The 13,534-nt window shown below is 44.3% G+C and overlaps 1 long non-coding RNA gene across 1 annotated transcript in view; it reads left to right on the top strand.

The window, feature by feature from the left end:
• Window positions 1–13,534, top strand: part of LOC149437717 (uncharacterized) — a 36,604-nt gene that overhangs the window by 12,171 nt on the left and 10,899 nt on the right. The window lies entirely within an intron of this gene.

The raw sequence follows: 13,534 nt of genomic DNA, 5'->3' as shown, positions 1-13,534 counted from the left end.
TTTAAGAAGTACTGCACCATGTGGGGTTTCCATTTTTTATCTTCTATGTGATGTGTGGAGTATTGGAAGGAAAATTCCCTTTTTACCCTGGAGACCGGGAACGATTATTAGAGAGATCCATACCACTGATTGAAGGGCGATTTGGTCCTTGGAAAATTATAATCTTAAGCTCAGCATGCCAACCATGAGAGTGGGAGGCAATTAAGTTTGGTGAGTGCACACCTAAGAAGGGAGCGCCACACAGATTTAGATTTTGTTTTTTGCACAATTATTCACGCGGTGATTATTGGATGATCGAAGTGATTTATTCTGATGAATTTTGTATAATTTTTTGATCACAAGAATGGACTGAATTATTTGGCCTTTGATATATGTTCATTAATTGAAAATTATTATTGATGTATGCGCCGCATTGATATTTAATTATTTTTTAAATATTCTAATTTAGTCACTTTTATGATCTTTATTTCCAGTATATACTATGCATTTTTATCATTGGTGTTTGTCACATTTAAGTACTGTTTATGTACATATTTCTGTATGTTTTCTACAGAAATGTTATATTATGCTATGTAGTCACTGTAGCACTTTTTTATGCTTCAGATTTTATTTATATATTTACACAGAGCCTTTTAAAAGATGTATGGGCTTTAAAAAAAAAAATTTAATATATATATTGCCAAAAGTATTGGGACACCGCTCCAAATCATTGGATTCAGGTGTTCCTATTGCCTCCATGGCCACAGGTGTATAAAATCAAACACCTAGGGATGCAGACTGCTTCTACAAACATTTGTGAAAGAATGGGTCGCTCTCAGGAGCTTAGTGAATTCAGTCTTTGTACCATGAGGTTGCCACCTGTGCAATAATTCCATCCCTGAAATTTCTTTGCTACTAAATATTCCAGTCAACTGTTAGTGGCATTATAACAAAGTGGAAGCAACTAGGAACAGCAACTCAGCCATGAATTGGTAGGCAACGTAAAATGACAGAGCGTTGTCAGCACATGCTAAAGTGCACAGTGTGCAGAAGTCGCCAACTGCAGAGTCGAGAGCTAAAGACCTCCAAACTTCATGTGACCTTCAGATTAGCACAACAGTGCGTAGAGAGCTTCATGGAATGGGTTTTCATGGCCAAGCATCTGCATCCAAGCCTTACATCACAAAGTAAAATGCAAAGCATTGGATGCAGTGGTGTAAAGCATGCCCCCAGTGGACTCTAGATCAGTGGAGACGTGTTCTCTGGAGTGACGAATTATGCTTCTGTATGGCAATCTGATGCATGTGTCTGGGTTTAGCAGTTGCTAGAAAAATGGTACTTGCCTGTCTGCATTGTGCCAAGTGTAAAGTTACGTGGAGGGAGGATTATGGTGTGCGGTTGTTTCAGAATTTTGGCTTTGCTCCTTAGTTCCAGTGAAGGGAACTCTTAAGGCATCAGCATACAGCATAAGTCATTTTGGACAGTTTCATGCTCCCAACTTTTTGGGAACAGTTTGGGGATGGCCACTTCCTGTTCCAGCATGACTGCGCACCAGTGCACAAAGCAAGGTCCATAACGACATGGTTGAGTGAGTTTTTGGGGTGGAGGAATTTGAAATTCTGACCTCAACCTGATAGAACACTTTTGGGATGAATTAGAGCGGAGACTGCGAGCCAGGCCGCCTTATCCGACATCAGTGCCTGGCCTCACAAATGCGCTTCTGGAAGAATGACCAAACATTCCCATAGATACACTCCTAAACCTTGTGAACAGCCTTCCCAGAAGAGTTGAAGCTGTTATAGCTGCAAAGGGTGGGCCAACTCCATATTGAACCCTAGGACTACGACTGGGATGCCATTAAAGTTCATGCGCGTGTAAAGGCAGGCGCCCTAATACTTTTGGCAATATAGTGACAATCCCCCATTGGTTCTGCACTGAGACCTGAGTGTTTAAACACAGCTGATCGCTCAGTTCTCCCCCTCTGCTCTGAACAGAGAGCTGTGACTGTCAGTTTTATCTGCTCCTCCAGCATCACTGGAGAGGTGGGCTGAGAGGAGCTGGCTCAAGCCCTCTGATTGCTGAGAGGCTGAGCCAGGTGATGATCCAGGCTTCTGGGTGTATCTCAACCATATGGTCGGGATATTTTTAGAGCCTGGACCGACCCTGTGACATTAGACAGCAGCGGGCTTTAGCCTGCTGTTATCTGAAAATGGGTCACTCCTGTGATCCATAGAAGTATAGCCAAAAAAGCTTTAGCAATACTTCTCCTTTTAATGTTTGGTTGAAGTGGTTATAAACCTTTTGAAAGGAAAAAGTTCTAATCTCCTCATAAAAAATGTATTTACCTCAGTCCACATTTTCTAGTGTGGAGCTTTGCATTCTCTTTCTTCTGCAATCTGCATCTGTCTTCTTTGACAATTTGCCACTAGGCAATCCATGGTGATGGCTCGCCCTCATCTCAAGCACAAAGGTAATTGAAAGCCTCAGATGTGCATGTTTTCCTATGAGCCTGTGGAGGTGTCTGTTCTTTCCACTCAGATGTCAGATTACACTTTGCTCCCTGCTGTGCAGTGCACACCATCTCTACCCTTTCTACCTGGAAGCTGAGAAATACAATCTGATCTGTGTATGAATGTGGAGTAGAGAAGGCTGAAAGCTTATGTGGGAGGATTTGCCTTCTTGTGTATCATCTGAGGCTGGGCACTTCAGTGTGCTTATATAAGGGTTTATTACTTTAAGAGTGTGTGGTATATACTTTTTTGTGCACTGTGTTTAACTAGTTGCCGACCGCAGATAGCCGAATGACGGCTGCACTGCGGCCGGCCAGTTCTGGGTGGACGTCATATGACGTCGTCCCAGAACGCGCTCTCCTGGGGCGCGCACCCGGCGATCTCCGTGATCGCTGTGTCCTACGGACACAGCTGATCACGTGATGTGGTAAAAGGCCAATCACAGCGGCCTTTTACCACGTGATCAGCGGTGTCCAATGACACGCTGATCACAGGGAAATGCAAGTGCCGGTTCTCGGCTGCACTTTCCTCACGCTGTCAGATCGTGAGGAAAGTACTGCCGAGAACCGGCAGTTGTCAGAGCGAGGATCGGCACCGATCATCAGGGCACTGATGATCAGTGCCCTGATGATCGGTGCCCAGCAGTGCCACCCACAAGTTCCGCCCACCTGTGCCCAGCAGTGCGCCCACTAGCTCCGCCCACCTGTGCCCAGCAGTGCACCCACCTGTGCCCAGCAGTGCACCCACCTGTGCCCAGCAGTGCACCCACCTGTGCCCAGCAGTGCACCCACCTGTGCCACTCTGCAGTGTCACCCACCTGTGCCACTCTGCAGTGTCACCCACCTGTGCCCAGCAGTGCACCCACCTGTGCCACTCTGCAGTGTCACCCACCTGTGCCCAGCAGTGCACCCACCTGTGCCACTCTGCAGTGTCACCCACCTGTGCCCAGCAGTGCACCCACCTGTGCCACTCTGCAGTGTCACCCACCTGTGCCCAGCAGTGTCACCCACCTGTGCCACTCTGCAGTGTCACCCACCTGTGCCCAGCAGTGCACCCACCTGTGCCACTCTGCAGTGTCACACCTGTGCCCAGAAGTGCCACCCACCTGTGCCCACCCACCAGTGCAGCCCAGCAGTGCTGCCAGTCAGTGCCCAATCGGCTGTGCCAGTCAGTGCCGCCAGTCAGTGCCCAGCAGTGATGCCAGTCAGTGCCGTTTATCAGTACCCATCATCAGTGCTGCATATTAGTGCCGCCTATCCGTGACCTCATTAGTGCTGCCTATCCGTGCCACCTCATTAGTACTGCCTATCAGTGCCCTTTAGTGCTGCCTATCAGTGCCGCCTATCAGTGCCCATCAGTGCTGCCTCATCAACGCACATCAGTGAAGGAGAAAAATTACCTGTTTGAAAAATTTTATAATAAAAACAAAGAAACTTTTTTTTTTCAAATTTTTTGCAATTTTTTTTATTTATAGCGCAAAACGTAAAGCGCCCAGTGGCGATTAAATACCACCAAAAGAAAGCTCTATTTGTAAGAAAAAAATGATCAAAATTTCATATGGGTACAATGTTGCATGACCGTGCAATTGTCAAAGTGCGGCAGCGCTGAAAGCTGAAAATTGGCCTGGTAAATAAGGGGGTATAAGTGCCTGGTAGGCAAGTGGTTAAATACTTTAGGATATAACTTATAGGCAAACACAGCAAGTTTGTGAGTTATATGGGTACCTGTAGACATTGGTGTTCTTCCATGGCGTTTTTAGCCAGACACTGGTTTCGGTAGTCTTTTGTGATAAAAGCCCTGCACTATTGGCTGATAGTCTCCTCAAGGCTGAATGTGCCCAGAATCACAAGTTCTAATCCAAAATGTGTATTTAAACCCAAGAATAAAAATGTAATAAGTTGTGCAGTACGGACACTGGATCATTAGTCAATTTCCAAGTAGTTATATGCATCTTCTGGTTTTTGGACACTGGACTGGAAGAAATAGCTACAGGGAAATCTATATAACCCCTTCCACTCCCAGCTAGTCCTTGGTGTCTTGTTAGTGGTGTTCTACTGCTACTGAGATAAACGTGTCTCCTATGATGGTTCTTTCTGATGATTCTTCTGTTGAGTTCCCTGGTTGCAAAATAGCCACTGCCCCTTCTGTGGCTTAAGGGGCAATTGGTTCCTTTGCCATGCTTCGGAGACCATAGCCAGACACTGGAGGCACTGGATTCTGACAGGTGCTTCCCTTGGCACATAGTATAAAATGTGGATTGAGCCAAAGGGCGAGCATAGCCCTGTTCAAGACCATTGCCATCATGGAGGACAAAGCCAGGGATCTAACACCCTTCTATCTTGCCTGCTTGAATACATAGCAGTAAGTGTAGGTTAGAAACCATCTAAACATTCATATTCAGGGTGCTTAAACCTCCTATGGTCAGTGGACTACTGCTGGCAATCATTCTGATGGTCAAGGCTTGGGGCCCGGGAGCACTTTTTTGTGAAAATTGGCATTGTTGGGGTGACATTACCACTCCTAATTTCTACTACACCCTGGTGTCTTGGGGTTCTTGAGCTTGTTTCTGAGATTGCGCACCCTGCCTGCTCTTTCTGGGTGGACTCCCAACCAGCAGAAGCTCCTGACGTACGATCCTTGGCTAACAGCTCAGTGATTTCATTGGGATACTTGGGTTTTCGGCACCCTACAGTGCTTTGGCTCAGAAGGTGTTCCCCCCCCCCCCCCCCCTTCCACAGCAGCAAAGGTAGTGAGTACCTCTCTGGAAACATCATTTTACTGCACATTGCAGACCACAAGTGAAAGGAGGATTACTCCACTACAAGCAGGACTTCTGCTCTTGAAGATATGGAAGGTTCCTTTCATCCCTCTCATCTGATTTGAAATCTAAGGCCTAGTTCACACCAATGCATATTTTTTTAGTGATTTTTTTTTTTTTTTTTTTTTTAATTGTAATAACACTACAGTCCATTTTTAACATTATTTTCTATGGGAAAGATTCACATCTATGCTTTTGTGCAGTTGTGTTTTTGGAAAGGGTCAGGGATTTTGTAAAGCAAAAAGCAGCATTTTTGCTACAATAGTGTTCAATGGAGACGCTGCTGAAACGCATATAGTGCAATTTTGCCTTTTTTATTCTGCCCAGCAAAAAAAAAATTCTCCTTTAACAAAAAAAAGCTGAGAAAAAAAATGCAAAATACGTCAAAAACCCATCTGTAAAATCGCAAAGCGAAATGCAAAAAGCATGGCAAAAATGGATCAAAAGCTTTCCTGCATAGGTAAGCAGATCATCTTGCTGATGTTCAGCAGGTTAGTAATCGCCTCCCAACTTCCGGAAGATTGTCTGGCTTTAGTAGACATTTGGAATGCTTGCTTGCACATATCCTCCTATCCTCCCTCAATGTCATCTTTACTTTGCAGTGGGCGATTGTTACATAATTCTCCTTCCTTTTTGGCTTGTCTACTGCCAATGTACACTGCTCAAAAAAATGAAAGGAACACTTTTTAATCAGAGTGTAGCTTTAAGTTAAACACCTGGGATATTGATCTAGTCAGTTAAGTAGCAGAGGGGGTTGTTAATCGGTTTCAGCTGCTTTTGGTTTTAATGAAATTAACATGTGCACTATATGGGCAACAATGAGACAACCCCAAAAATAGGAATGGTTTTTACAGGTGGAGGCCACTGACATTTTTTTCCCTATGCATCTTTTCTGACTGACCCTAGCCAAATGCAAAACTAGTGAAAGTGTCACTACTGGCAGTATGAGGTGATACCTGAACCCCTATGGAGGTTGCACAGGCAGTCCAACTACTCCAGGATGGTACATCAATACATGCCATTCCCAGAAGGTTTGCTGTGTCTCCCAGCAGTCTCAAGAGTATGGAAAAGATCCCAGGAGACAGGCAGTTAATCTAGGATTTATGGACATGGCCATAGAAGGTCCTTAACCCATCAGCAGGACCAGTATATCCTCCTTTGTGCAAGGAGGAACAGGAGGAGCACTGCCAGAGCCCTACAAAATGACCTCCAGCAGACCAGTGGTGTGAATGTCTGACCAAACAATCACAAACAGACTTCATGAGGGTGGCCTGAGGGCTTGACATCCTCTAGTGTGGGCCCTGTGCTCACTGCTCGGCACCATAGAACTCGATTGGCATTTGCCATTGAACACCAGAATTGGCAGGTCCGCCACAGGCACCCTGTGCTTTTCACAAATGAGAGCAGGTTCACCCTGAGGACATGTGACAGACATGAAAGGGTCTGTAACATCCTTCAGCATGAGCGTTTTGGTGGTGGGTCAGTGATGGTCTGGGATGGCATATCCATGGAGGGACGCACAGACCTCTACAGGCTAGACAATGGCACCCTGACTGTCATTAGGTATCGGGATGGAATCCTTGGACCCATTGTCAGACCCAATGCTGGTGCAGTAGGTCTTGGGTTCCTCCTGGTGCACAACAATGCCCGGCCTCATGTTGCGAGAGTATGCGGGTAGTTCCTAGAGGATGAAGGAATTGATAAGTGAATGGCCCCTATGCTCTCTTGACCTAAATCCAATAGAACACCTCTGGGATATCATGTTTTGGTCCATCCGATGCCAGATTGCACCTCCCTGTCCAGGAGCTCAGTGATGCCCTGGCAGTTCTGGGAGGAGATACCGCAGGACACAATCTGTAGTCTCATTAGCAGCATGCCCCAACGTTGTCAGGCATGCATACAAGCACGTGGGGGCCATACAAACTACTGAATACCATTTTGAGTTGCAATAAAATTTCAGCAAAATGGACTAGCCTGCTGCATTATTTTTTCAGTTTGATTTTCGGGGTATCTTTGAATCAGGTCCTCTGTAGATTGGTCATTTTCATTTCCTTCAAACTATGGGGCATCCTTGCATTGCTAACACATTACCCAGTCCATATCAATATATAGTTGTGTTCAAAATAATAGCAGACAGACATCACAAACCTGATCAATCACTGTTTTTGGTAGAAATTATATTTCTACATGGCAAATAATTTACTAGCAGGTATAGTAGAGTAATAGAAATCCAACAGACCCAACAGTCATGACATGCATGCTGCTGATTCTGTGTAATTGAATCACTAATTGAAAGGGGCATGTTCAAAATAATAGCAGTGTGGAGTTCTATTAGTGAGGTCATTCATTCTGTGAAAAACAGGTGGCAATTATTGCCCTTATTTAAGGAAGGAAGGCAGCAAATGTTGTACATGCTGGTTACAGTGCATTTCTCTCTGAAATTCTGAGGAAAATGGGTTGTTCAAGACATTGTTCAGAAGAACAGCGTACCTTGATTAAAAAGTTGATTGAAAAACATATAAAGAAGTGCAGAAAATGATAGGCTGCTCATCTAAAATGATTGCAAATGCTTTCAAATGGCAACCAAAAAGACGTGGAAGAAAGCGAAAAACTACCATTCAAATGGATAGAATAGCCAAAATGGCAAGGACTCGGCCTACAATCAGCTTCAGGAAGATCAAAAAAGGTCTAAAGTTACCTGTGAGTACTGTTAAAATTAGAAGACGCCTACAGTATGTGAAGCCAAGCTATCTGCAAGAAGCCCCCGCAAAGTCCCACTGTTGAAAAAAAGACGTGCTGAAGAGGTTACAATTTGCCAAAGAGCACATTGACTGGCCTAAAGAGAAATGACGCTACATTTTGTGGATTGATGAAAGTAGGATTGTTCTTTTTGGGTCTAGTGGCCGGAGACAGTTTGTCAGATGACCCCCAAACACTGAATTCAAGCCACAGTACACTGTGAAGACAGTGAAGAAGCATGGTTGTGCAAGCATCATGATATGGGGATGTTTCTCATACTGCGGTGTTGGGCCTATTTATCGCATACCAGGGATCATGGATCAGTTAGAATACTTGAAGAGGTCATGCTGCCTTATGCTGAAGAGGAAATGCCCTTGAAATGGGTGTTCCAACAAGACAACGACCCCAAACACACCAGTAAATGTGCAACATCTTGGTTCCAGACCAACAAGATTGACGTTATGGAGTGGCCAGCCCAATCCCCGGATCTTAATCCAATAGAAAACTTGTGGGGTGACATCAAAAATGCAGTTTCTGAGGCAAAACCAAGAAATAGAGAAGAACTGTGGAATGTAGTCCAATCATCCTGGGCTGGAATACCTGTTCACAGGTGCCAGAAGTTGGTTGACTGCAAGCAACACAGATGTATAGCAGTTCTCAGAAACGGTGCTTATACAACTAAATATTAATTAAGTGATTCAAAGGAAAGCAAAATATTCAAACATTTTTCAGTTTATATAGTGAATGTTTGAGTTTGTAAAGAAGAATACAAACACTGCTATTTTTTTGAACAGTCTAATATTCACTTTTCTTCAAATTTTTTAGAGGAACACCACAAATGTGATATATTTTTCTTCGTTTTGATTTGGAATAGAATGTGTAGTGTTCCCAATGCATTTGTGTGTATGGAAATAAAAGCTATTAGAAGGATTTTGAGCTTTATTCACTTTTTTCAACACACTATTATTTTGAACACTGTATATCCAGCATGATATTTTTCCCCATTGAGATGTATTTTCAAAGTGTTCCTTTAACTTTTTTGTGTGTATATGTATATGTGTGTGTATATAGATATATATATCACAGAAGTGAGTACACCCCTCACATTTTTGTAAATATTTTATTATATCTTTTCATGTGACACTAGCTGGAAGTTCACCATGACACCTCATGGCAGAGAACTGAGGATACGAAAAAAAGAATTGTTGCTCTACATAAAGATGGCGTAGGCTATAAGAAGTTTGCCCAAGACCCTGAAACTGAGCTGCAGCACGGTGGCCAAGACCATATAGAGGTTTAACAGGACAGGTTCCACTCAGAACAGGCCTCGCCATGGTCGACCAAAGAAGTTGAGTGCACGTGCTCAGCGTCCTATCCAGAGGTTGTCTTTGGGAAATAGACGTATGATTGCTGCAGAGGTTAAAGGGGTGGGGGGGATCATCCTGTCAGTGCTCAGACCATACGCCGCACACTGCATCAAATTGATCTACATGGCTGTAGTCCCAGAAGAAAGTCTCTTCTAAATATGATGCACAAGAAAGCCCGCAAACAGTTTGCTGAAGACAAGCAGACTAAGGACATGATTACTGGAGCCATGTCCTGTGGTCTGATGAGACAAAGATAAACTTATTTGGTTCAGATGATGTCTGGTGTCAAGCGTGTGTGCCAGCAACCAGGTGAGGAATACAAAGACAAGTGTCTTGCCTACAGTCAAGCATGGTGGTGGGAGTGTCATGGTCTGGGGCTGCATAAGTGCTGCCAGTACTGGGGAGCTGCAGTTCATGGAGGGAACCATGAATGCCAACATGTACTGTGACATACTGAAGCAGAGCGTGATCCCCTCTCTTTAGGAGACTGTGCCGCAGGGCAGTATTCTAACATAACGGCCCAAACACACCTCCAAGACAACCACTGCCTTGCTAAAAAAGCAGAGGGTAAAGGTGATGGACTGGCCAAGCATGTCTCCAGACCTAAACCCTATTGAGCATCTGTGGGGCATCCTCAAATGGAAGGTGGAGGAGCACAAGGTCTCTAACATCCTCAAGCTCCATAATGTCTTCATAGAGGAGTGGAAGAGGACTCCAGTGGCAATGTGTGAAGATCTGGTGAAATCCATTCCCAAGAGGGTTAAGGCAGTGCTGGAAAATAATGGTGGCCATACAAAATTACACTTTGGGCCCAATTTGGACATTTTCACTTAGGGGTGTACTCACTTTTGTTGCCAGTGGTTTGGCTGTGTTGAGTTATTTTGAGGGGACAGCAAATTTACACTGTTATACAAGCTGTACACTCACTACTTTTACATTGTGGCAAAGTGTAATTTCTTCTGTGTTGTCACATGAAAAGATAGTAAAATATTTACAAAAATGTGAGGGGTGTACTCACTTCTGTGAGATACTGTGTGTGTGTGTGTGTGTGTGTGTGTGTGTGTGTATATTATATTTTATATTAAATTCATGTTTTTTTCTCCTAATTTTCATACAGTACCCCTTAATGACTAAGTAAAAGCATTTTAGCAATGCGTGAATTTATTAAAATGAAAACTGAAATATCACATGTACTTAAGTATTCAGACCCTTTGCAGCAACGTTTGATATTTAGCTCAGGTGCCTCTCATTTCTCTCCATTGTTGCTGAGATGCTTCTACACCTTGATTGGTTGATTGGATTCCACCTGTGGTAAATTAAGTTGATTGGACATGATTTGGAAAGACACAGCTCTATAAAAGGCTCCACAGCTGACAATTCATACTGTATCTGAGCAAAAGCCACAAGGTCAAAGGAACTGCCTGCATAGCTCAGAGACCGGGTTATTGCACAGCACAGATCTGGGGAAGGCTACAAAATACTTCTGCTGCACTTAAGGTTCCCAAGAATGCACAGTGGTCTCCATAATTCTCAAATGGAAGTTTTTCACAACCAGGATTCTTCCAAGTGCTGGTCGCCTGGCCAAACTGCGCAATCTGGGGAGAAGGGCCTTGGTAAGAGAGGTGATCAAGAACTTGATGGTCAGTTTAACTGAGGTCCAGAGACCCTGTTTGGAGATAGGCCAAAGTTCCAGAAGGACAAGCATCACTGCAGCTCCTCAACTGTTCTGGGCTTTGTGGCAGAGTGGCTAGACCTAAGCCTTTCCTCAGTGCAAAACACATGAAAGGCAAAAAAACGCCTCAAGGACTCAGACAGTGAGGAACAAGATGCTCCGGTCAGATGAAACAAAGATTATACAGTATGACCTCCATTAAACGGTATGTCTGGGGGAAACAAGGCACCGCTAATCACCCAATACCATCCCAACAATATGAAGCATGGTGGTGGCAGCATCATGCTGTGGGGATGCTTTTCAGCAATAGGGATTGGGAGACTGGTCAGGGTTGAGGGAAAGCTGAAAGACGCAAAGTACAGAGATATCAATGAAAACCTTTTCTTCAGTGCTCCGGAACTGCCTGGGCTGAAGGTTCACCTTCCAACATGACCACGATCCTAAGCACATAGCCAAGACATCACAGGAGTGGATTAGGGACAACGCCGTGAATATGCTAGAGTGGCCCAGCCAGAGCCCTGACTTGAACCCTATTAACCACTTCCTAACCATGCTATAGCTGAAAGACGGCTGCAGCGCGGTTGTCTAGTTCTTTGAGGGTGTCCATGGATGTCCTCAAAAAACATGTCCCCCAGCGGCGTGCACCCAGCGCCGCCGGTGATCGCTGTGTCCTATGGACACAACTGATCACACGATACGGTAAAAGGCCAATCACAGCGGCCTTTTACCACATGATCAGCTGTGTCCAATGACACAGCAGATCACCGGGTAAATGCAGTTGCCAGTTATCAGCTGCACTTTCCTGAGGAAAGTACTGCTGAGAACCGGCGAATGTCAGTGAAGGGATCGGCACTGATCATCGGGACCCTGATGATCAGTGCCACCCACCTGTGTCCTTCAGTACTGCCCATCAGTGCCACTCATCTGTGGCTGTCAGTGCCCATCAGTGTTGCCTATCAATGCAGCATCATTAGTGCCACCTCATCAGTGCTGGCTATCCGTGCCACCTCATCAGTGCTGGCTATCACTTCAGCCTCATCAACGCACATCAGTGAAGGAGAAAAATTACCTGTTTGCAAAATTTAGAATAGAAACAAAGAAACTTTATTTTTTTCCAAATGTTTTGCTTTTTTTTGTTTAGCGCAAAAAATAAAACAATGATTAAACACCACCAAAATAAAGCTCTATTTGTGTGAAAAAAATGTCATATGGGTACAGTGTTGCATGACCGCGCAATTGTCATTCATAATGCGACAGAGCTGAAAGCTGAAAATTGGCCTGGGCAGGAAGGGGGTATAAGTGCCCAGTATGCAAGTAGTTAATCATCAGAGAGACCTGAAAATGGCTGTCCACCAACGGTCCCCATCCAATCTGACTTAACTTGAGGATTTTAAAGAAGAATGGCAGAAAATAATGTCCAAAGCTTGTTGCTCCATACCTAAAAAGATTCAAGGCTGTAATTGCTTCCAAAGGTGCTTCAACAAAGTATTGAGTAAAGGGTCTGATTACTTAATACATGCGATTTTCAGGGGTTTTTTTTAATTGTTTTGCTTTACTTGGAGCATTTTTTTTTTTTTCGTTGAGGGGGGGGTCACTTAGTCTTGAGAGAGAACAGTGCCCACTTCTGCTTGAATGCCCCACCCTTCACACCCACAGCCTTATGGGACTTTCTACAGGTCCCAGAAGAATGTGGGACCATTCACATAGTGCGGCTCGGTCACGCAGCGGGCAACAGATTGTTAAGCCGCAAGTAGTCACAGCCAGCTGCCACCAGTTAACCTGTCGCTGCCGGGAACCCGAAGACCAGTGAAGAACTGGATCGGTTGTGGACAGCGCTGGTTCCCTGGACAGGGTAAGTGTCTATTAAAAGTCAGCAGCTACAGTTTTTGTAGTTGCTGACTTAAATTTTTTCCAAACTTACTGAAGAACCACTTTAGGAATGTGCAAAGTCATAGATATCAATTTCTCAGTCTTAAAATATTTCATTTTTGGTAGATGCTGTGGAGTTTATTCACCAAATGGTTTTTCGGGGCACAGATGGTTAGAATCTCCCTATTAGTTCATTAGCCATTATTAGAAACTCACCCCTTTTAGTGCGAATGAATTCAGACACTTTTTTTTTGGGGGGGGGAGGAAGATGCGCAATGTGAAATGAGTGAGACACCCCTGTTTTTTAAGAGTAGGAGTGAAGCATTCTAAGATGGGTGGGTTGAAAACTATCAGCTTTCGCCCTGGAGACAAAATAAATACAAAAAGCCAACAGGTGACCTCTCCCATTAGACCCCCATCTGTATTTAGTATGACCTATTAACTATTCAGATTTTTTTCTTTCTCTTGTGCTTTATTGGTAACGTTACAGATCATATGGTTTCTCTGTATTTGCTTCCATCCCATAGCCTACTGATGTTTGTTTCAGATTTCCCTTAGGTCCCTTTTACCCGGGCGATTT

This window comes from Staurois parvus, unplaced genomic scaffold (genome assembly GCF_062004578.1).
Source record: "Staurois parvus isolate SC_StPar_1 unplaced genomic scaffold, SC_StPar_1.0 ptg001264l, whole genome shotgun sequence".
Lineage (NCBI taxonomy): Eukaryota > Metazoa > Chordata > Amphibia > Anura > Ranidae > Staurois > Staurois parvus.
Note: the sequence above shows the minus strand (reverse complement) of the source record. Positions and strands in the feature narration are given on the sequence as shown.